This window comes from Balaenoptera physalus (assembly GCF_965194825.1).
Source record: "Balaenoptera physalus genome assembly, chromosome: 9".
In the NCBI taxonomy this organism is placed as follows: Eukaryota; Metazoa; Chordata; class Mammalia; order Artiodactyla; family Balaenopteridae; genus Balaenoptera; species Balaenoptera physalus.
The window spans coordinates 31,935,825-31,961,137 of NC_138888.1; the positions used below are offsets into that span (position 1 = coordinate 31,935,825).

At 38.5% G+C, this 25,313-nt stretch overlaps 1 protein-coding gene across 22 annotated transcripts in view; it reads left to right on the forward strand.

The window, feature by feature from the left end:
• EPB41L2 (erythrocyte membrane protein band 4.1 like 2) overlaps nt 1-25,313 on the forward strand; it is a 214,170-nt gene that overhangs the window by 25,047 nt on the left and 163,810 nt on the right. Inside the window, exon 1 of one of the 22 annotated variants that reach the window (XM_082474501.1) lies at nt 22,908-22,992. The exons of the other annotated variants lie outside the window; for them this stretch is intronic. The gene's annotated coding sequence lies outside the window, so the exon portion shown is untranslated. Of the gene's footprint in view, nt 1-22,907; nt 22,993-25,313 lie in introns of those variants that run through there. 22 annotated transcript variants of the gene reach the window in all.

A 25,313-nucleotide genomic window follows, 5' to 3' on the forward strand; every position in this document is an offset into this window, starting at 1 on the left:
GTCATCTAGGGACCTTTAGAAAAAAAACCCTGGGCTCCAATAGAGATCGATTGTATTAGAATCTTAGAATCATAGAATTGTAGAGTTGGAAGAAATAAAAGTTTCGTTTTGTTTTACTTTATTTTAGTTAATTAATACAGTACTTCTAATTAAAGACTTGAGGAAGAACTTAGGGATTTGTAAATCTTCTCCATGGCTGCCATTTTCCATCTCTCCACCCCAGAATCATTGAATTCCATCTACTCAGTCTTCTAAATGGCTTTCACCCCCTTAATCTCCATTTCGCAGGTTATTCTGTCCTCTTCGCTGTTATTTTATCATGTCCTTTTCCTGTTCTTAAGATGCTGTTCTTATGCCACTCTCCTGCTCAGTCACCTCTAGTAGCTCCCTTTTGCTGTAAGGAAAGTTGAAATTAGAAGTTTATTCACCCCACCATCCTCCTTCTTTGGATCCTATGCTCTAGCCAGAGGAATCTTCCCTGTCTTTTGTACAGTCATATGTCTTTCTGAGTTTTCTTAAGAAAATTCCATAAACTGTACCTAGACTTACTTTCTTCTTTCACTTTGCCCATTGGTTCCTACACCAAATCATAGAGTGATTCTTAGCTCAAGAATATTTTAGCAGTCATTTAATTCAGACTTTTTAATTTATAGATGAAGAAACTGAGACTCTGAAATGTTAAATTACTCCTATTGCCCAGGCCACACAACAAATCAGCCTCAGACCCAGTTTATCACTCAGGTCTCTTTGTTCACTTCTCACACAACCTTTTTCTTTTAAGATGCAACTCGTTCTAGCATTTTTCTCAGACTTGCTCTGATTACCTCGGAGAGCCTATTCTGGCCTCCAGTCTTTGGTGCTATTTATTGTCTCGTGCCAGCATTTGTGCTTCTGTGTTCATAATAATTAACAATGACATTACTGACCTTTGAGGGCTTACTTACTAGTGCTTACTAGTTGAAGAACTGCGAACACTAGTCAACTAGTTAACTCATTGCTTATTTCATTTTTACCTCACAACCACATGACAGGGTAGGTATTGTTATCCACATTATAGAAATAAAGGAACTGAAGTATAAAGAAGTAAAGTCTGAAAAGATCAATGCTTAGGTTTGAACTCAGGTCGGTCTTATCCCAAAGGAAAGCTCATCTGTGCTGTTCGTAGTCTTTTACTGGTAAACATCTTTTATTTTCCACTGGATTATAAATCTCTTGATAACAAGGAACAAGTCTTTGTATGTATTTACAAATGTCTTTGTATTTCCTGTAACATCTATCACAGAAGAGTTCAGTAAATACTTGTTGATTTCAGTTGGAAGGATCATGACTCGGTGACCACACTTTGAGGGTCAAGGTATTAGTGTGCAGTGGGGAAGGAAGCAGGTGACCTGTGAAGCTTTTCTCAAATGTAGGCATTAGATCTAGGAAGGAGATGTAGGTATGGGGTTGACTGAAGTTTCCATGGAATGATGAGGGCAGGAGAGTTCTATAACTTTCCGTGTTTAGTGGTTGTAATGAGATATTATACCTTTATCTACCTGTGAGAGTTTGCAAAAGCATCTCAGTGGCACATTGTCTTTTCTGGCTTGCTTTGTTGTATTGGGTGTTGCCTTCTTGAAGGAGTCCTGAATTTCTCTCTCAACCAGAGTATTAGCAAATACCTTTCCATATATGATTAGTCTTTTTAGCCAAGAGAGGTCTTGGACACTTTTCTCAAGTAAATTCTTGAATTTTGTCTTCTTAACTGAGTGCTTCTGAACTTGTGGATCCCTAAGCTGTGCAGGTACATTTTGATTGTGGATGTGGGTTACGTGAATGATTGTCCTTTTGTAGTCAGGCAGTTAGGTGTGAAGAATCTTTTGTTCCTTCTTCCTGTTAGCAAAGTGACACCCTTAAGCTTTTAGGCATATTGGTTTCCCATTTTTCTAGGGTTTGAGGTTATTAGTCTTCTTTGTTCTTTTGAAATAACGCCCCACAGAATAATGTGCCAGCTTAATTTTGTAGCGATCAGGAGTATGGGAATGAGCCCCTTCCAGTTAAGGGAGGTAGATTTAAGGGTTATAGGGTGATCTTTTGACGTATAATTCCCAGGACATTGAATAACCTTTTGTAAAATGAATGTTTATGCACATCTTGAGAGGGAGGATAAGTAAAATAAATGGTCAAGCTAAACTGCGTGTAGAAAGAGCACTAGTTTAGGAGACTGGAGACCTGAGTTGTTCTAGTCTTTGTCATTAACAAGTTGTATGGTTTTGGAAAAGTAACTCTGAGCTTCATTTTCTCCACTTCTCATTTTTAATGAGTTGGATTATATTACCAGCCCTCCCCCCACCCCATGTTGGTTGGTCTCAGATATCAAATTCACAGTTTCTGGTAGATATGAAACTGTAAGTAATATTCTTATTTATTTGGGAAAACACAACTCTAGTATCAATTTGCAACAGTATTAATCTTGTATTCAGAAGCCGGAATGCTGGCTTTATGGTTCCCCATATTCAATAGGGGATGTTTTAATGGTCGTAAGTCCTTTCTGTGCTTACGTCTTCAAGTAATGGTTGCTGACTATAAATTTAGCCCCTGAGTTTAATTTTTATTGTGGTAAAATACACATAAAAATACATAAAAAGGTACGTAAATTTACCATTTTGACCACTTTTTACTGTACAATTCAGTAGCATTGAGTGTGTTTACAGTGTTGTGCAACATCACTGCTATTTCCAGAACTCTCTAATCTTCCCAAACATAACCTCCATATCCATTAAACAGTAACTCCTCCTTTTCTCTTTTTCCCAGCCCCAGGAAACTTTTATTCTACTTTGTCTCTGAATTTGCCTATTCTGGGTATTTCATGTATGTGGAATCATATAATATTTGTCCTTTTGTGTCTGGCTTATTTCACTTAGCATAGTGTTTTCAGAGTTCATCCATGTCATAGCATGTGACAGAATTTCATTTCTTTTTGAGGCTGAATAATGTTGCATTCTATAAATTATGCCATATTTTGCTTATCCATTTATTCATGGACATTAGTGTTGTTTCTACCTTTTGGCTATTGTGAATAATACTGCTTTGAATATTGGTATACAGATATTTGAGTCCCTGCTTTCAGTTGTTTTGGGTATATACTTCAGACTGGAATTGCTGGGTCATGTGGTAATTCTTAAATTTTTGAGGAACTGTCAAAATGTTTTCTACAGCGGCTATACTGTTTTACATGCCCACCAGCAGTTCTCAAAGGGTCCAGTTTCTCTACATCCTTGCCTGCACTTGTTTTTTCCATTAAAAATTTTATAATAACCATCCTAATGGGTATAAATAAAGTGGTATCTCAATGTAGTTTTAACTTGCATTTCCCTAATGATTTAATGATGTCATGCATCTTTTCATGTACTTACTGGCACACGAATTTCTTCTTTGGAGAAATGTCTTTTCAATACCTTTGCCTGTTTTTGAATTTTTTAGTTGTTGTTGTTAGCCTTTGATTTTTAAATGTAGTATGAGTAAGGAAGGTACCATTATGAGGTAAGTATACTTACCTCAATGTTGGTATGTATGTTAGGTTGTTACCTTACTGTTATTATTTTGGCTGGGCTAGTAGATAAGAAAACGTCCTCTTTCATACAGTTTCTCACCAATACAAATTCTCTGTACCTTGGGATATTAAGTGATATTAAGTAAATGGAACTTGGATTTTCAAGTTCAGGACCTGAGTCCTTGCCTTGGGCCAGTTAATCTGGCAAGAGGACATGTAATGTGCTGAGTTGAGGGTTGCGCTGCCTCACTACTGGTTCTTGCGATTAAAGTATGAATCTGAATGTACTTTGTAATAGTGGATACTGCCATCGATGATTTTTTACTTTTGGCCCATTGAGTTACTGTAACCTGTGTAAGCCAGTTTTTGAATTGTGAGACAAAAAAGGAAGGTAGATAAGCAACTTTATTTAGAGGATCCAAAATTATTTCCTTTATTCCCCTGACATTCTCAGAAGCTGAAGGGAGATGAATGTTAGCATATTTTATGGGTAAAAGAAAATGAAGGAAGGATAAAGCCCTTGTACTGTTCCACAGCTTTCTAAACTTCTTGTGCTAACTCTCTTTAAGCAAGACTTCACTGTGCTGTCCCAAGGGTGCACCTTTTCTGTGGTTCCTAATATGATCATGTATAGGAAACTATTTGATACATAAATTTGGTCAAGGGTTTATCTGGTCAGCATTTCTTTGAGTGGTTGTCTTCTCAGATGTGTTTTTAGGAACATCTTTCTCAGAATCAAAGCCATTTTGAGATTTGCTGTATAGGTTAAACAGATGCCTGTTTGCTCTTCTCCTTTACACATTATTCCCTCGGAGTCAATGGCTTTGTCATTTGTGGTTACACCCTCTTCTTCCTCAAGAAATCATTTCATGGCATTTAAAGAGGGAAATGTGTCTTCTACTAATATGTGAATATTCAAATAGAAATTTTTTTCTAATTCTCTTTGGTATATTTTATTAAATGCTGCCTTTAGAATTGGAGAAAGGTTGAGATAGAAGATGTATTGTTAGAACTTCATAGTCACAATCCTGAAAAACACATCCATAATTTCCATGGTTCATTTTAGAGTGAGTGAATGTAATTAATAACTCATGGGTTGGATTATTTATTTATTCTTTTGGTTATAAATGTTTATAATTCTACTGAATTTTTAGTATGTTTATGAATTATTTTCTTTTTTTGTTGTAATTCATATCATGGAAGAATCGAGTAAAGAAATTCCTAAGTTTTGAAGTGTAATATTGGCCAAGAGTCGGATTTAATTTGTAGCTAGTAAAATTTCCAGTGAATTAAATCAGATGATTCTAATGCTTCGAGTTTAACGTTTTTTTCTTTCAGCCTCCTTATTGGCACAACCTGTTGAATTTGCTGCCTGTATTTTGGAGCCATTTTGGTTACCTAGTCAGCCCTTTCTATGGCATTATTTTATTTTATTTTATTTTAGTTCATTGTTATTAGTTAAGTGGCTTACTTGGTTATGCCTTCTTTGTTTAATCTTTGTACTTTTTTTTTTTTTAATTTATTTATTTATTCATTTATTTAATTTTTGGTTGCATTGGGTCTTTGCTGCTGCACGCGGGCTTTCTCTAGTTGCGGCGAGCGGGGGCTACTCTTTGGTGTGGGGCGCAGGCTTCTCACTGCGGTGGCTTCTCTTGTTGCGGAGCACGGGCTCTAGGCGCGCAGGCTGCAGTAGTTGCGGCACAGGGGCTTCAGTAGTTGTGGCTCGCGGGCTCTAGAGCTCAGGCTCAGTAGTTATGGCGCACGGGCTTAGTTGCTCCGCGGCATGTGGGATCTTCCCGGGCCAGGGCTCGAACCCGTGTCCCCTGCATTGGCAGGCGGATTCTTAACCACTGCGCCACCAGGGAAGCCCTAATCTTTGTACTTTTTCTCATTCTTACTTGTTTGCTTACTTTTCTACCCATTAGTTTAAGTGGGCATTTAGATAAATCTGCTCTTTAAGTACTTAAACCAACAATTCAATCATTTTGCCTTTTTTTTTGGAGGCGTCTAGAAGGTATTTAGCACTGTGCTACATTTCAGTATTCTCTACCACTCTTTATAAACTTTTGAATCAGTTAGAGCCTTTGGTGCCTCTAGGCGAAGGATGTCATTTAATTTATTAGCAGCTGTTGCTATATACATGTAATTATATTTGACTGCAAGTGCATTTTTACAAGATGAGTCTGGTGGAGTCATTATATAAATGGTTCAGATTAAGGAAATTATTGACCACTGAGGTAAGTGCTTGAGAAACTGCCTATTTAGAAATGACTACTGCGGATCTAAAATATGCAGGGAAGGCTGCATATTTTACTCTGACCTTATTACCGTACAAAGGAAAGCTTATGTAAAAATAACTTGTCACTAACATTCTGCTTTCTGAAGATATAACACCCTGTTATGCAACTAAGTCCTGGCGATTTAGTCAAGGGAGAAATAGTTTCAGTAGAAGGCTGCTGGTGTATCGGACTGGCCAGAAAGTTCGTTCGGGGTTTCCCCATGTTACTGATCGTTGCGGCAATTTATGGAGCATCTGTTCCAATAGTTGGTTTTAAATACTTTACGAACAGGGGTAGGAGAGGCAGGGGTGAGAGCAGGAGGTTCAGGCAGCAGGGAGGGTGGCTGAGAGCTGCCGTTGCGTGAATGGCTGTGCTGCCTGGCAGTTAGGGAAGGGGTCCGGCCCTGCCATAAGTCAGCACCGGAATCTGCCTCTGCCTCTTGCTGGCTTTGCTCTGGAGCTTGTCACTTCTCTGAGCCTCTGGTTTCTCATAGGGTTGCTGCAAGCACATAGCATAGGTCCCAGAATGGAGCAGCTAACAGTTGAGTCCATACTCTTCTTAGTGGACCCCTGACCTTTTGTTAAGGTAGTTGAAGAACTGCAAGCAGGGGTTCTGAATAGTTGTGTAACTAGCTGTGTTGTTGTGGTTGTGTGAGTGTGTGTGTGTGTGACTGTGAGTCTACATGTGTTTGTGGATGGCTGCAGTCCACGTGTTATGCTCATGGGGTTGAGGATGCTGTGTGGGAAAAACAAAACAAAGCAAAAATCCTCCCCTGAGGATTTCAGTGTTGGATACAGGGCTCAGAACAATCAAATCTTGCTTCAGACTTTGAGGTAGTATGGCCACCAACAGCTGTGGATGATTAAAGATCAACTTTCAGCAGTTTGGTAGCAGTTAAATGTCACTGGAATGTTTATGCACTTGCTTTGTAATTTGACAGGCATCTCAGAGTTTCCAAAGTAAATGTATAAAATCTAAGTCATTCTTTGACATATGAATCATAGGATTCCATGGAGGGACATATCCTTTTAATTTTTGGAATTAACTTGGCAATTTAAAAATAGAACTGTGAATAGATGTAATCCTTTCTGCATGTTTTAAAAAATATTTGCATAGAATGAAATTATAGAATGTAAATTTAACTTTTGAAAGAACAGTGATGAATGTACTTATTTAACCAGGTGATTCTTTAGAATCTGACTGGTTTACTAAAAATGCCTTTTCACAAATGCTCAAGTGAGGAATGGAGTGAGGTGATATTTTTCAGGTTTTGGTAAACACTAAACTTTTAAGCGTTTTCAGTCCTAAACGATAGCCCTCAGCATTCACTTGATGCTTTTCCCAAGTATAGCCCTCTAAAGGGGAAAGTAAGTCATCAGGAGATAAAAGTCTTGTATTTCCTTACCAGAATTTTGGAAAGGAGAGCTTCTAGGGAGGAAAATTCCCATGTAAATATGGAATGTTTTAGATTTTCTTTTTCCCTTTAGTATTCTCTCTTGGTTATCACTGAGTTATACTGATTGGAAGATTGGAAGGTTGAAACGTTTCCTCTATGATAAAAGCAACTGATCATCAAAACTCCCAGGGAGAATTGCTCTACCTTACAAGTAGATCCCTTTCTACTTTGCAGCCCTCTTCATTTGAGTTGAGCAGTCATTATGGTGTCCCCTCAGTAATTTGGGCACTCACAAATGCGGACTTTTATCAGATGTATGGAGAAGTGGGGACGCGAGGACTAAGGACCTGACAAGTTCAGATTATTTCAGAGTGAGAAACATTGCTTTCAGTAATTATTATTTATAACATTTGAGTCATCTGATTACTCAAGCATGATTGGAGAGCAATAATGAAAAGAAAAATATATATGTAAGTATGTATTTATCTGTAGTAGGTAATGTACCCTGAAGACCTTTCCATGAAATGGTATAATTTAGTATATGATTTAGTTAATTTGGTGTATGAGTTAGAGACGGCACGATCTTTTCTTTTTTTCTGATTATGGAGACATTGAAAATTCAGTTGTCTGAGGGCTACTTTGGTAAGGGACGTGTACTTTAGACAATATAGTGTTTTAATGTTCAAAGTACTGGATCAGATTTAACGGTTCCATAATTATTTACAGTTAACACTTTCCCTTTTAAAATCATAAACCAGTTAGAGTCAACTTCTTGTGTAGTCTAGTATGTCCTGAGTATCAGACAGTGGGATATTTTTACTTCATTGCTTTATTCCCTAGAGAGCAAAATCGTCACACTGAGGGATGACCCAATCCATTAGTGACAAATAGCACATGACTAGGTAGTCTCAGAAGGGGAAAATGAGTTCTGTACACAGAACAGAAAAGTGCTTTGTGCCCATGTCACGAAGGACTTGTTAGGCTTATACTTTTCTAAGGGGCCTAATAATTGCTTTGTCTTCTCTTTTAAAACAGGTATTAATTCTGGGAAGGTGTCAATAATTCTGATGTTGCTCTAGAATGACTGGTTATGTGAATTGGTTATTTGATATCATCTCTGTTCATAGTCGTAATGAAGGACAAATCTACTTCGTGAATAAGAGCTTTTAAACTCAGATACCTAATTTATAACAACATGTTGGAATGCTGGCTTTCTGTTTACTCTTAGCAGTTTTTTGTCCGATCTTTTGAAATGATCTTGGCAGCCAACAAATAAAAATACAACATGGTGGATGTTTGTATTTAGCTTAGGCACTTAGGACATAAATTATTATTTAGAAGTTTTACTTTGCCTTTCTTGGAAATATTTCAAATCCTGACAGTTTTGAATAAACTGTTTAAAATTCAGCAGAAAGTTGAATTTACCTTGAAATATTTTGAGACTCTTAGAAACATACTTTTTAGGTAATTCTTCTTTAAATTTTAAGGAACTCAGGTTCATGGTCATCATTAAATTTCCAATTCCTAGTTTAGGAACTCAGTACATTTTTGCTGAATGAATGGTTTTTTTGTTGGGGGGCTTAATAAGTTGAAGTTTTCCCAGTTTGGGGACTATCTGAAGGCAACGCTGATTTTAAATGCACATTTACCCAGGAAATTGCATGTACACACAGCTTTTGTAAACTGTTATTATGAGAAATCATCACGGTTGCATTACATGTTTTCCTGATGTGGTGGAGAAATGATTGGTCACTCACTATAGGGCATGGAAACTAAATAAGGATTAATGGTCCCCAGAGATTATACTTCATTTATTTAAAAAATATGAACAATCTGCTGTCCTTTAGAAGTGTTATCTTGAGATAAACATTGGAACAAGAACTTATGGCGCACAAGTATTTCATTTTTGCTGATGTAATAATGTCCGTAAAAACTTTTCAGAGTGATGCCAGTTCTACTGCTGTAACGTTTGGCTTGTGGAGCCACTATTAATCATTGGCTGCATTCACCATTGGCGTGTATCTTTTTGGCAAACATTTGCATCTCTGCAAGTTTGTGAGGTAATGGGTAATAATTGTTTGACTTCTAGTCAACAGCAGCCCACCGAGACGCAGTCTGCCGTGTTCCAGAGGGAGCTGTGATGGTTATAGCCTGGCCCTGTGGAAAGGAAGCTGATTTGCCTTATTTTCAACTTTTGTTGTATTAAAATACATACTTGAATGGGAGTGATACACACTTAGATAGGAGTCTGAATTGTAGGCCTTACTGTTAAGACCAAGTGTATTTTAGTTTTAAAGAATTCAGTTACATCTAATGGTTCTGGCTTGCAGAGGGAAGAAAAAAATGTCAAACCTAACTCTGATATAGACAAGAAATTTAACTTTTTAAAATTTGGTTATTATCAAGTATTTTAATTCATTAGGAAAACATGTATTTTTCCTATGTATTTTGTCCCATACGTACTTGGAATGATGGATATAAAAGCGGTAAGAATTCTTGTACTTGAGCTTATGTAATGAGCATCAAAAATGAGCTAATTAGATAAAATAAGACAGTGATTTAAAGACCAGATGATGTGTTATTGAGGTACCTAAAGGGATTGATAGTACAGGAAGAGGTTTGGGAGGAGTTTATAAATCAGATTAGAAAGTGGGGGAGCAGAAGAATGGCGGTGAAAGGGGTACAACTGTGCCGAGACTGGGATGAACGCAGAGGGGCTGGACTATGGCCGGAGGACGGGGAGAGGCCTGCCATGCGACCAGGGGAGACAGTAGGGATCTGCTGCAGCTGCTAAGTTGTGGGCAGCTGAAAATGACATTTAAAAAAGATGACTAAGACTTGGCAGAGGTGTGCAGGGTGGTTTGTGTGAAAGGCCTGCACTGGTGTTGAACGCCAGGAGAGACAGGTTTATTGATGCCCGGTGGCTTCCCTCATGGCATGACATTTATGTTGTTCAGTTCACTTTAGCTCAGAGTTTGAGCCTCTACCTTAGAGAGACAAATTTGATCTCGTCAGTCAGTATCTTGTTAATAATGGGGCTTGGGCAACAGGAATCAAGCCCTTCTTCCTCCTCTTGCCAAGCAAGAAAACCAAGAACCCAAAACTCAACACCTACAAACAAATAGTGAAATTTTATAAGAGATAGAAGGTTCTCGATTATTAGAATGCCAGTTTATTATAGTGGGAAATAATGGGCAAGAGGAATAAATTCGCATCGTCCTGTCTAGTGCGAGTTCTGCTTGTTGCTCACGTGGCGCACTGCCGGGTAGGGAGTGGTGAGCGTGGAATCAGAACTGGAAGGTTGGTTATAATGAGAAGAGAGGGCTTATGAGTAATTCATTAATATTTTCTGTATCTGTTACATGCCTGTTCCAGGGCTAGGTGCTGTGTCTTGTTCATACACCATCAACAAAATGTATCCAGTCCCTGCCCTCATCCATCCTCACAATAAAGCTGTTCTTTTTTATTTATTTATTTATTTATTTATTTATTTATTTTTGGCTGTGTTGGGTCTTCGTTTCTGTGCGAGGGCTTTCTCTAGTTGTGGCAAGCGGGGGCCACTCTTCATCGCGGTGTGCGGGCCTCTCACTGTCGTGGCCTCTCTTGTTGCGGAGCACAGGCTCCAGTCGCGCAGGCTCAGTAGTTGTGGCTCACGGGCCCAGTTGCTCCGCGGCATGTGGGATCTTCCCAGACCAGGGCTCGAACCCGTGTCCCCTGCATTGGCAGGCAGATTCTCAACCACTGTGCCACCAGGGAAGCCCAATAAAGCTGTTCTTGCTAGAAGGGACTAAGTATGTGGGTCGGTCTGACCACATACTCTCTCTCTTTGAATTTCTTTTCTCTGTCTTCTCATTGCTGGTCACTCTTGAGGTTGATGAACTTTTCTTAAGTCATTTAAATACTTTCAGTCATAGTGCTGTAACTCTTAGTGACCTGAGGGTTGTTTGGTACCTTTTAGGTGATTTTGCACAGCGTTTGCTTTGATTCATTTTCTGGTTTTTCTGTGCTATTAAGGGATAATCTTATATTTAGGTTTCCTTTGGCCCCCATGAACTTCGTACAATATGAAATAGGCCAAGACTGCTGGCAGGGAAGTCAACCAGGAAGTCAGCTCGGGGTCAGCTTCTACCCACAATGATATTCTGGCTCTGAGCTGCCTTTCTGCTTGTACAGTATTTCCATACTTTAGGGAGCTTGGAAGAGAGGGGGTTTGCTGTGGGAATGAAGACAAAGGGATGAGTCTACCAGTCTTTGCAAAGAAGAGGTGACAGGTGCTAGTGATGACAAACTTGAGTGAGGGAGAAGATGGAGTTAGAAGCAACTCGGAAGTGAAAGACTAAGAGGAAGTTGATTTTGTGGGAAGATGATTGATTTTTTAAAAAAAATAAATTTATTTATTTATTTATTTTTGGCCGCGTTAGGTCTTCGTTGCTGCGCGCGGGCTTTCTTTAGTTGCAGTGAGCGGGGCTACTCTTCATTGCGGTGCGCGGGCTTATCGTTGCGGTGGCTTCTCTTGTGGAGCATGGGCTCTAGGCACGTGGGCTTCAGTAGTTGTGGCATGTGGGCTCAGTAGCTGTGGCTCGCGGGCTCTAGAGCGCAGACTTAGTAGTTGTGGCGCATGGGCTTAGTTGTTCCACGGCATGTGGGATCTTCCTGGACCAGGGCTCGAACCCGTGTCCCCTGCATTGGCAGGTGGATTCTTAACCACTGCACCACCAGGGAAGCCTGATGATTGATTTTTGACAAAGCCACCATAGATCATCCAAGTGGAGATGAATATGGGCCAGTAGTTTCATATTATGACTTTGGTGATTAAGGCCAGAAACGTACATTTGGACAGTCTCCATTAGAAATAATGGCTGTCTGATCTTGAACACATATGTTTAAAAGCTCCTTAAGTTCCTTAGGATGTTGACTTGAATGATTAGTAATAAAATAGCTAACTGTGGTGTAATGCTGATTACTATGTGCAGTGTCTTATTTAATCTTCAAAACAAGTAGGAATTGGATATACTTATACCTCTTATATGGGAGGGGAAACAGGCGTAGAGAGGCAACCATGATCACATATTTACCAAGGGTAGATTTGGGACTTGTAGGTGTGTTTGACTACTGAGCTTACACTCTTAACCACTACATTGTATTGCCTCTCAATTAGATAATTTATCTGAAAGCAATCAAAGAAGCAAATGGCTTTAAAAACAAAAGAAAACAAACTTGAAATAAGCAGAGTAGAATGAGGCCTCCAGTGGAGAAGGAAATGAGCTGTACTGAGTTCTGGAATGATACTCAGAGAATGAGGAATATAGAGGAAGTGGACCAAGAAACCAGAGAATTCAGAGAAGGATGACTTTGAATACAAGTAGAAGTGTATTAAGGAGGAGGTTATTTGTTGTTAAACGTCAGCTGAGGATGTAAGTAGAGGATAGGAATTGAAAATCCTATAGGCTGACCTTTGCTCATTCTCTGGTATCACCTGAAATATCACTTCCTCAGAGAGGTCCTGCGATTAGTTGGGATGAGGGTATAATTAGGGTATATAGGGTATATATAGGGTATAGTATAAGATCCATGAGTATCCCGTGCTAATTAGAATTTCTAGTGCATTGCAGGCTCTTGACATCTGTTAAGTAAAGGAATTGCGGCAGTAGATGTTTGGGATGTAGACTGTAATAAGACGTCAGAGACCTCTCAGTCTAGTCTGGGAACTTGATTGTTAAAGCATAAATAATTTGTCGTGTGCTCATACTTGACATGAATGCTTTGGCTAGTGGTCCTGCTTACTCGCCATCTGTCACATGTGATTCTAGGACAGAAATGGGAACCTCTTGAGCAGGGGAGACTTAATAGTGCGTTAGCCTCTTCCTCGGCCTGGATAATAAGACCCTTTTTGGTGAGTACCCCTCCTTCCCGGCAGCTCTGCTCCCTCATTTCCCAAAAACCTCAACCGTAAGCCCTATGTTGTCGTGATACCAAAATACAAATTACTCATTCTCCTCATGGACATGCCATGTTGTTCCATGACTTGGCCTTTCGTATCTGTTACCCCCTCTGCCTGTTTTCCCTTGTCATCACCTGCGAAACTTCTGCCGACCTTCAAAGTTCAGTGAAAAGGGTGCTTATCCTAGTGAAGTTTTCTTGCACTGCCCTCGCCCCCGCAGCAGATGGCTTCTCCTTCCTCTGTGGTCCTGCCCGTTGTGGACCTTTCATACTGCTTTGTAATTACGCCTTTATGCCTGTCTCCATCAGTGACGGGGCGTGCTTGGAGAACATGGATTGTGTCGTACCTTCTTCCTTTCCTAGAGCTTAGCCCAGTGCCTGAGTCATAGGGAGTGTTCAGTAAATAGATCCTGAAATGAGTGAAATAATAATGGCCGCCTGCCACTTGTAAGCTGGAAGATTTCTCTAATATTTTGTTCTTAAAAAGGTTTATTTATTTGATATGAAAAGAAAGTTTAAATAATCCTGTGGACATAGAGTTCTTTCCAAGAAAGGGAAGTTTGTATTTGTATCCACTGAAATCTTTGGCTCCCTGAGGATTAGATGGAATTTTGGAGGGAAGATGAAGGACAGCAGGAAAAGAAAATACATAGAAAAGCTGTTTACATCCTTCAGATGATCTTTAGGTCATCGTGGGTGTATAAACTTTTAGGATAGATGAAATAATAAAATCTTTTAAGCGTTTGATTTACTACTTAGTAATTACATATATATTAAGATAGCAGTATATCATTCATCAATATGGAAGGATTGCTTTTGCCATTCTTTCATTTCATGAAACTTTTTGTGGAAAAGTTTTTATCTAACATAGTTTTCCAGGATGTAACATCTTCATTTTCTTCTAAATTGCTTGAGATTAAGCACTTTTTTACTCATTTATTCGACAGACACGTATTGGTGCCAAGCAGTGTTGTGATGGAAATAGAATGATTTACAAAACAGACACAAATTCCTGTTTGCATGGAAATCATGCTCTAGAGTTGAATCTGATATGATGATATCACAAGAATTTTATATCCAGAGACATATTTGATTACTTAATATATGTAATATCCACAATGTCTTATAGAATTTGATTTTTAAAAGATTTTTAAAAGGCTTACATATGATGACTTTTTATAATTGGAAGGAAATACCACCTAGGAACAATGGATTAATGGTGATTACACTATTCTTATAATGGTTCTGACACAGATTGCTTGCCATGTACCAGGTTCTGTAGTATAACTAGAATGTTTTAATTCATTTAAAGCCCACACTCAATTTATGAGATAGGTGCTATCAATATTCATTTTGCAGGGCTTCCCTGGTGGCACAGTGGTTGAGAATCCGCCTGCCAATGCAGGGGACACGGGTTCGAGCCCTGGTCCGGGAAGATCCCACATGCCGCGGAGCAACTAAGCCCTTGCGCCACAACTACTGAGCCTGTGCTCTAGAGCCCGCGAGCCACAACTACTGAGCCTGTGCACCTAGACCCCATGCTCCACAACGAGAGAAGCCACTGCAATGAGAAGCCCGTGCACTGCAACAAAGACTAGCCCCCGCTCGCCGCAACTAGAGAAAGCCTGCGCACGGCAACTAAGACCCAACCCAGCCAAAAATAAATAAATAAAATAAATTTATTAAAAAAAAAAAAGTTAAAAAAATTTCATTTTGCAGATGAGGAAACTGAGGAAAGGAGAGTAAATCATTTGTGTAGCAGCTGATTGGTTGAGCCAGGATTTGAACTCAAGCATGTTAGTAATTTATTATTTAAAATAAAGCAATTAAGAGATTGTTCCCTTTGATGAGAGACTTTATGAAGGTTTGACTATGGAGCTGATAGACAGTTATCCATGGGAGCTGGTATTGAGCATGTGGTGTATAGTGTAGTAATTAGGATCACTACCGGAACTGGAATGCCTGGGTTTGTCACTTAGCAGCTGTGTACTTTAATTTCATCATCTATGAAAGGGGAACAAGAATGGAACCGATTTCATAGGGTCTTAGTAAGGATTAGATCAGTTAATATATGCAAAAACTCTCAGCAGAATGCCCTGGTACATGGGAAGTGTTAGGGAAGTATTAGCTGATGCTCTTATTATTACCATTTTTAAAGGGGATTCCCTCTTTCCTTAGGGTTGGTTGGTTGGTTTGGTTTTTTTTTTAGAAAAAAGAAGTTACTATGTATTTGGGTGTATACCTTCCGTATTTCCTGATTTTTTTGTTTATTTGTTTTGTCTTGTATTAGTTTCGTGATTTTCACCAGGGTTTTGCTCAGGAGGGTATTGGAATGCAGTTCTTTGAGTCTATGTAGGATTTTTAGTGTTTTTCATTTATTCTTGCTTGCTATAGCTTCTAACAGATAGTTTGAACCACCAGCATATAACATAGGAAGTCCTCCAGTCTTGAGATGATGCTTGCTGAAATATTATTCCTCCAGGTGAGCTTCACTAGTGAAATGGTATTCTTCTGGGTGAGCTTCACTAAACCACGTTAAGTGGGTGAGAGAGGGTGGGGTCGAGGTGAGCTCAAGAACTGTTTCAAGAGTGTGAGCAGCACAGTGAGAGCTGAAGGGCGAGGGGCTCATGGGAAATCCTATCAGTAAGCTGAGCAACTTTGATTATAATCATCAGCGATGGGCTAGTTGACGCCATATAGAGAGTGAGCCTAAATTGTTGATGGGCATCTCTCACCAAATATGGAGAGAGATGCATGGAAAATCAATTCACTGGTCTTTTTGTTGTCATTTCATTCAACTGTGGATAACTCCAGTGTTTGTAACATCTTGGAATGTGTGTAAGCAATAGAGGAAGAGGAAACCACTTTGGGTCAAGAAGAATATAAAAACTAGAATTATAGATTATTTAGAACACAGTAACAAGGAAAACACTACATAGCAAAACTTAGGCCACAAAAGCTGAAACCAGACTTTCATAGCTTTAAATTACTGTCATATTAAATGAATAAAAAAAACTGAAATGAACTAAGCATTACATTTAAGACAACAGAAAGAGAACCAAGAATAAGCCCTGATAAATAAGGAAGAGGGAATTACTGACAAGAACAAAAATTAGAAGAGGAAAAAAAAATGGAGTTGGTACCTAAGAGCTAATTCTGTGAGTGGGGGAGAGATGGGAAGTTGCCCAGTAAAGGGTAAACATTTAGCTATTATAGCTGGAAAAGAAATGAGAAAAAAATTTTACACTCTTAAACCTAGTAGAAGATATTTTGAAGATATACTTCTGGTAATAATTTAGAAAATAACCAACAAAATAGAAATATTCCTAGGAAAATATAAATTTTTCCTCCAGAAGATATAGAAAATCTTGAAAATAATAATCATAGAAAAGATTGAAAAATATGAATCGCTGGGCCTAACTATAGGGAAGTGTTCTCATATTACCATGGAACAGAAAACTCCCTTACTGTTCTAGAACTATATCAAACCATTGTTCGTAAAATATTAAGACCAACATAACTCTGATAACAAATACTGACCAGAATAATGGGAAAAAAAAAAAGAAAGAAAACTATAGGCTAATGTCACTCATAAATATACGTAAGGGCCCAGTAAAAAAAAGAAAAAAAGTCTGGTATAACCAAGTAGAATTCAAAAATGTAGGAATAATATGCCATTTCATATTCCTTTAATAGATTTTATCATATTGCTAACTGAAAGGGAAACATATAATTGTTTTGCTAGACAGGCATTTTATGAAATGCCAACATTCATGAAAATACTAACTAAATTTGGAATGCAGTATAATTTTCTAATATGCTAAATAATATTTTTCAAAATAATATTTAACTTTATACTTAACAGTATGATAATAATATTCTTAAGTTCAAAGTAAAAAATTATTACTTTTAGTCATTTATGTGGTTCTTGAAACTTGTCAATACAATATAAGAAAGAAATGAGCATAAGTACTGGAAAGGAAGAATCAACATTATTTTTCATGGTTTATATAATATTTGTGTGCAAAACTCAGTTGAATCATGTATTGCCAAACTTAAAAATGCTATGTGAAGAAGATCTTATTTCTAGTTCCTAATAATGCAGAGTATCTATGAACAAATCTAACAAAATGTGTAAAACCTTTATGGATAAATTATGGAACATTGAAGGATGTAAAACAATGGCTGCTGAGTAAATGGAGAGCTGTTCATTGTCCATAGATGGGAATGCTTGTTATTATAAGCATACCAGTTTTCCCTGAATACATCAATAATTTCAGTGAAAGTCCACTCAGAATCCAGGCAGGGTTTTTATGGAACAGTTGGTCTTACAATTCATGTGGAAATGAGCAGGTGTTCAAGAATAGTCAAAGTAATTTTGAAGAACAAGTTGGGAAGACTTGCCCTACCACACATATCAAAGCTATTAAAACTGTTGGGGTGGGACTTCCCTGGTGGCGCAGTGGTTGAGAATCCGCCTGCCAATGCAGGGGACACGGGTTCCAGCCCTGGTCCGGGAGGATCCCACATGCCGCGGAGCAACTGGGCCCGTGCGCCATAGCTACTGAGCCTGCACTCTAGACCCCGCAAGCCACAACTACTGAGCCCGCGCGCCACAGCTGCTGGGGCCCGCACGCCTAGAGTCCGTGCTCCACAACGAGAGAGGCCACTGCAATGAGAGGCCCCCGCACCGCAACGAAGAGTAGCCCCCGCTCGCTGCAACTGGAGAAAGTCCATGCGCAGCAACCAAGACCCAACACAGCCAAAAATAAATAAATAAATTTATAAAAAAACAAAACAAACCAAAAAAATGTTGGGGCAAGGATAGATAATTAGATCAGTGAACCTGCTATAAGCCAGAAACTTCATATAAACTAATGAAAGGAAATTTGTTATATTACAGAGGTGGTCTAAATCAGTACGGAAAGGTGAAAGAAACAGGGCTGGTATGTCCACTTATTTGTTTATACAGGAAAATGATGAAATTTCATTCCTTACTTCATATCCCCAAATTCATTATAGATGCATTATAGATAGGCTTAAAGGTGGAAAGCCAATCTTTAAAATTCTTAGAAGAAAATGTAAGCATTTTTTGGGAGTAGGAAGCAGAAAGCACAAATGATAAAGGAAAAGATTGAGGAATTTTACTCTATTAAAGTAAACTTCCATACATGAAAATATACTGCAGTGGAACGACAGGGCTACGAATATGTTTGTAAAGCATGTTTGAAAGACATTATTAGTAGCCTACCTTGCTTTTTCGTCTTTCTTTACTAACTCTACTAATTTTATGCCCATTTAAAAATGGCTGTCTTCTTTGAGGGCCTTCAAAAGTCATCAGCTGTGAGCAATGAGATGTAAGCTAAGAATTTCTGAGAAAGCTTTGCTTCCTGAGTATGGGGTCTGGTTTTTCTCTTTCCTTTTTTTTCCTCCTTCTGCCTGGAATATGGATATAATGTCTAGAGCTGCAGCAGCTGTCTTGCAATGAAGAAGCTGAAGGTACTGGTTAAAGATGGTAGAGCAGGAGGATAAAAGGCCAGTTCCTTGGTGACATTCTTGGCTAGGCATGTCAGCCATGAATCACTTACTCCCATACTTGTAGTAATATGAGAAAAATGGTCTGTACTAGCCTGTATCCTACAAAGATTAAAAGCTAGCTTATGCAAACAATTCCTATAAATTAATAAGAAAAAGAAAGACAACCTAATCGAAAAATTGAGGATGACTGGAGGCAATTCACAGAACCGGAAACCAAATGGCCAGTAAGTAAGCACTAATAGCTAGGAAATCCAAGTTAAAACAGAGACTTAACCATAACCGTAAGTCTAAAAATATCAAGTGTTGGGAAACATGTAGAGAAATTGTTATTATCATTCACCGTTGGTCAGAATATAAATTGGGACAACCATCCTGGGATAACATTTTGGCAATAGCAAGTAAAATCGACCATATCACACTAGCCCGCATTCCACTAGGTAGGTACCCTAGAGATTCCTGTACCTTTGCACGGAGACATGGAAGAAGCGGTCATTGACATGTTATGACTTAAATATATGAACTATGTGAAGTTACATATATGAGCACAGATACATCTGAAAGACTTAGTCTTGAACTAAAGATGCAGGCTATGAATGTGATGATAATATTTATGTTAAGTATGAAAGCAGTATTGAAGCTATGTCAGATAATGTCACCACCTGGCTACTGAGAGATGCAAACCTGGGCAAATATTTTCTACTCATCAGTAAAGGTTCTGGAGCCAAAAATAGATTTTTAAAATCCAACCAGTGTTAGTTCATTGCCTGTTTTATTCCTGACAGGGTCTTCTTTACTGCGGATATTATAAATAGAGCTGTTCCTTGACCAATAATAAGCTAAGCTTTTAAAGCACTTTGCAAAACATTTTCATGTATATTTTCATTTAATTATTCTAATTGCCTTCTGAGATAATAGGCAGGATTTTAATTCTTATTCAAATTAAGTGGCATTAGTTGGACTTACCTGAGTTTTAGTTTAGTTCTTTTTATCATAGTTTTATATTTTTCCAATACACAATTTAATGTCTAGGTGTACTTCATTTATGCAGCATAAGAAGTGATATTTTAAATATAGCTATAGTGACTGTCTAATTGGAGTGATCTAGTGTTGAGTTTTTTTTTTTTTTTCTTAAGTGAATAATGACTTACTAATTTATTGCCTTTTGGGGGCGGGGGTGAATACAGTTCTCAAACCTTAAATCTTAGTTCTTAAACATTAAACCTTAGTTCTTAAACCTTAGTATGCACAAGAATCATCCAGTAAATTTACAAAAAACAAACAGATTCTCTGACACCTCCCCCGCCTCCAGCCTCAGAATTCTGCCCTTTCTCTTTCTCTGCATTACTAGATTAGTTTCTTAAGGGCTGTGAGCTTTTCTCATTCATTTTGGTATTCTCCACAGTGCATAAACAGCCCGGTGGTGTATGTGTGTGTTTCCTTATTAAGTGCTTACTAAATGTTTGCCAGGTGCATTCAGGAAGAACTTCCCAGAAGTGAATACCTGGACAAAGTTAGTACTGTATTAATATTATGGATGGAGAAGACTAGAAAGACTTTTAATGCTCAAATGTTAGGTGTGTGCTGAAATTGGTTTTCAGTTAACCTGTTAAGCATTATTTTCAAACATTCTTTTCCTTAGCAAGATCATTTAAAACCATGATTATAAAATGCCAGGGAAGGGTTTTACTGGAAAAGGTGTAACAAAATAAGAGTAAATGGAGAAAAAGCATGTTATTTTGCACAAGTATAGCAAGCCAGCTTGAAGGTCTTCTTAAAGAAGTTGTTCTCTAACACAGCCTACTGCGAATTGTTCAGCCCATTGGCAGCAACACAGAAAACTGCCCTTTTCACCCTTTCCAGCACATAAATGTGGACAATTCATGGCTGGAACCTATCTTCAAGAGACTGCTGGCTTTATTGAAGCCAAATGTGTGTAGAGTTTTTTATTTAGACACATGAAGGGCCTTCAGTGCTCTTGCCACATAGAAAGTAAACCACACAGAGATACTTAAGAAAACAAAAACACACAAAACACCCTCAACTTACTGTGTGTAAATACAGATGCAGACATCACCTATTTGGTAGTAAATACACCTCTGTCTTGTGCAGTCTCTACCCCTCTCAGTGTTAGCTGTGCTTTTTAATGTAGTAACTGCACAATAAATACTAATTGAATATAGGTGAAAGCAGGATGAGAACTGACAGAAATTAGTGACCGATTGTACATTTTTCATCTCTTTTGCTGTTTTTTAAAAGAGTCCAGTTATATTTTAGGATGAGTTTTCTAGTGGTGTGAGAAATTTTAAAATGTAACAGTAGTAAAGAGATTCTTCAATTACCCGTTTAGCTCAAATCTGAATTAAACGTTCCCAGGCTGAACTTTTCTAACATGGGCCAGAAAACCCATGTGTTTGAACAGTGAACTTGACTTCTTATGCCAGGCCTCTGGATAACCTTGGGGCAGCTGTTCTTCTGTTGTTGTTTACTTATTTGAAAGTAAGTCTTGTGAAGATGTAGACAGTTAAGGAATGATTCTTTTTCTTTCTTTGGTGATTGTCTTACAACCTGTTTCATGCTGGTGTTGACTACCTCAGACCCCACAGGGTAAAGAAATCTCTAACAAGGAGGCCATTTCTTCCTACTCCTTCAATAGACACTTTCTCAGAAACATTTACAAGTAGATGTACTTTGAAGATGCTGTTCAGCTGATAAACAGTAGTGCGAAATCTCTTTGATATTCTGTTTTGCGGAAGGAGATGAAAGATGGTCTGGTTTATCACCGGTTAAGGCAAGCAGTGAATGAAAGCATGTTCTCAATTAGTGCTTGTTTTACACCTGCAATTTATCTATTTAAATTGGAAAGATAACCTACAGGGTGTGCCTCCTGTACTTATTAGCTTCAGGCAAGCCAGGTCTCTTTACCTACTAGACATGTAAGATTTTGCCTTTGAATTTTCAATTTGGATTCCTTGGTTTGCCTTCTAGTTTTCTTCCCAGTATAGTCTGTAGGATTTATTTGCTGGAAAAATTTAGTGTACCTTTGAAAAGGAGTTCTGAACTTGAACATATTTTAAATTACTGTTAATATTGGACTCTGAAAAATATGGTTGTCTTTTATTAAATCAAAGTAATGGGTGTGTGTAATTGAATCGAGTTTCCTTTGCTTATCATTTTTGTCTGTGTGGTTTCTGGACAGTTTCTGACATTGTACCCTTTTGGAGAAGTTACCTTTGCGTCATGATTGGAACTTGTTTGAGGTTGCAAGTCATTCTGGGGAGACAGGAAATGTTCCCTGGAAAATACTGGGCTGATTTTCTTTTTCAGTTTGTGAATTATGAGCTCGGTTCACCAGATTGCATTTTGGCATTTGACTCTCCCAGGGCAGAATAGTGTCCAGCTTTATTTTGTGAGTAACTGCAGATGCCTTTTTGCCATTTGGGTCAGTTTGTTTGTTTGTTTATTTTGGATTTGTTTATTTATAAATGATCTGTGAAATTTTAAGCCAAAAGGGATACAAAGGAATTCCTGGTTTTCAAAGGTTCTTCTTTTATTTTGCATTCAAAAGGCAATTTTGCCTTTATTTTTAGAAGTTAAATATGTTACAGCTGTTGAGTAATTTACCACCTCCTGCCCTCACCTCCGCTGCAATAATTGAAGGAGAAAAATATAGATTGATTTTGTATGCCTGAATGTTAAGCTGAGACAAACTTCATCTTTGTGGCTTTATGTGATCCTTAAGATCGTAGAAAAACCCTAGATTCAAAGAGAAGATATGAGGTTTTTGTTTTTGTTTTTTAATCAAAAGGCAGATGTACCTACTTTGACTACTTATTTGAAACATGACAAATTGAGAATAGTGAGAAGCCAAGGACAATTAAGCTCAGGAAATGGCTTCACATGTTGCCTATTGCATCCGGGATGATTTGGATAAAACAGAAACAGCTGTGATGCCAAAGGCCCTGTAAATTTCAAATGCGGGTGTAAAGTGTGGCGTTAGCAGTTTATGAGCTGACTTAGTACAGAGCTTTGCCCACAGGTCTTCTGGTGACTTTAAGCTTTCTTCACAAAAATGCAAAATATTTGGGACCCTTTCACATTGCTAAATGAAGAATGGTGTGTATTTGGCTCCGTAAAGCAAGTAGCCTTGAGAGATGGGCCTGCCTAGAAATTGACTACATTTTTGTGGGAGAACGGGTGAAAAGGGCAGTTTCCTGTGTTGCTGCCAAAAGGTCTGAACAATTTGTAGTAGCTTGTGGCTGGAAAACAACTTCTGTGAGGCAAAAACAGCAACTGCAAACTGGTTCTGGGTATGTGTGAGAAAATGCTCTTCTTTCCTACTTGATTGTCGGGCTTTATAGAAATTTTATATAGTGAATTTTAAAACTCAGCTGCTTAAAATGGTGTTTTGGTTGACTTGGATAAAAACCTGGGGAAATATATTTGGAGGTAGCCCAAGTGGTGCATAGTGTGGTACTTAAAAAAGGGCAGCATTTATACTTTACTTTTACTGTAACCACGGGCTTGGAGGGTAATCTGTTTTTCTCCTGCCTTAAAAAGTGCAGGTAAATCTTGGCATCTAAGGCGTGTGTTTTTACAGGAATGGATTTTTTTAGTTAACTTATTAGGCGTGTGTTTTCTTAGTTCACTTGGGTGGCGTGTTCCATTTTGTATTAGAAGTATGTTTGTAAAATACATATGTGAAACTACTGGTAATTACCACTTAATGGTACTGACAGTGTGCCGGGCACCATGCTCATGTCCTTACATTGGCTATGTCGTTTACTCCTCTGGAGAGGGAAAAAGCTTAGGGTGTCAGGTAACTAGAAAATGGTTGGAACCTGCCAGGATTTGGAGTCTGGTCTGTGCATTACTAATTATATCAGAATAATTACTAGTTCAGATACTTATTTTGTAGAATTAAAATCTGTTAAAGATTTTTTTTTTGGTAGAATGGGCTTGGATATGTGGAATAAAGATAGACTTGGTTTGATTCAGTTTTAATGTTTTCACTAAGCTCTTTCCCAGTTGCAGCTTTCACCAGACCTGAGCATCTGTATACTTATTGTTGCCTAAATGCTTCAGACTTTACTTTTTTGGTCTTAATTTTGACCTCTCTCTTCTGTTGGGGATATCTATTAGCTTTTCATTAAACTACAGACAATAGCTGGTTAAGGCATCACCCTTTTCTTAATATTTTGCCCTGTTCATCAACATCAGTGTCTTCTTTATTTAGTAAATGGGCTGGTGCTCATAATCTAGCACAGTGATTCTCAACCGGGATGGGGCTGGGTAGGTGATTTTTGTCTTGTAGGGAACATTTGGCAATGTCTGGAGACATTTTTGATTGCCATGACTTGAGTATGCGCTACTAGCATTTCTGTGTAGAGGCCAGGAATGCTGCTAAACATCCTACAATGCACAGGACAGCTCTTCAGACAACAAAGAATTATCTGGCCAAAATGTCAAGAGTGCAGAGGTTGAAATACCCTGACCTAGCTAACATAGGGCACAGACCAAATCTTATTAGAAACTGTTTCTGTTTTTGTGAGTTTTTCTTTTTAAATTAATTTAATTAATTAATTTATTTTTGGCTGTGTTGGGTCTTCGTTGCTGTGTGCAGGCTTCTCATTGCGGTAGCTTCTCTTGTTGCAGAGCACGGGTTTCAGTAGTTGTGGCTCGGGGGGGTCTAGAGCGCAGGCTCAGTAGTTGTGGCGCATGGGCTTAGTTGCTCCGTGGCATGTGGGATCTTCCCGGACCAGGGCTCGAACCCGTGTTCCCTGCATTGGCAGGCGGATTCTTAACCACTGTGCCACCAGGGAAGTCCTGTGAGATTTTTTTTTTTAATAAAAAAATAACTCTGTTAATTTGGCAAGTTTTTATTCTCTATTCTGGAGGTGGCGGAAGAGGCTATCCATCTGTCTGCTCACCTAGCCCTAAGCCAAATGACACAAGTTGACCTTGCACTGGATTCTATCTTCTAGCTGCTCCTTACCTTCATCCCCTATCCTGACCTAGACGAGATCACACCTTCACCTATTATGTGCCATTATTTTAGCCAGGATTAGTTGACTACCTATTAAGAATGGTACATGAAATACCTTAGCTTGGGGTGGGAGAAAAGCAAAAGAGTGGAAGGAATACCCACCAAAGTTTTGACTGGGATGAAGGTCGTAGTGTGCCTCTCACTGTTATATTGAGTTCAGAGGATACAATTGTGAGTGATCTTCATAGGCCCACACATACCTACAGTGCCAACTGTTGATTAGCTTTTGTAAACTGAAAACAAATAGAATGGATGAATGGAATTTTCAGATAATCTGAAAAAGAAGAAATCTCTAGGTCCAATAGCTATCACATAGCTGCCATATTGGTAGGGAAATTGACTGACTTTTGCTTTTTATAGTCTTGTGAATTCTTGGGCCTAACCTTTGTGATTTTGATTAAATGTAACAAGTTGCAAGGAGCAACCTGTACCGGTATCTTGATGTCTTTGCAAGTACTTGGGATGCTGTACCTCCTTTCTTTGCATCTTCATCCTTCGGAGATGGATTTTACCGTCATACTCTGCTCGTCTGCTTTTTTGCAGGTTGCTTGAAGTAGGTATTTCTCAGAGTGAGTTGTAATCATT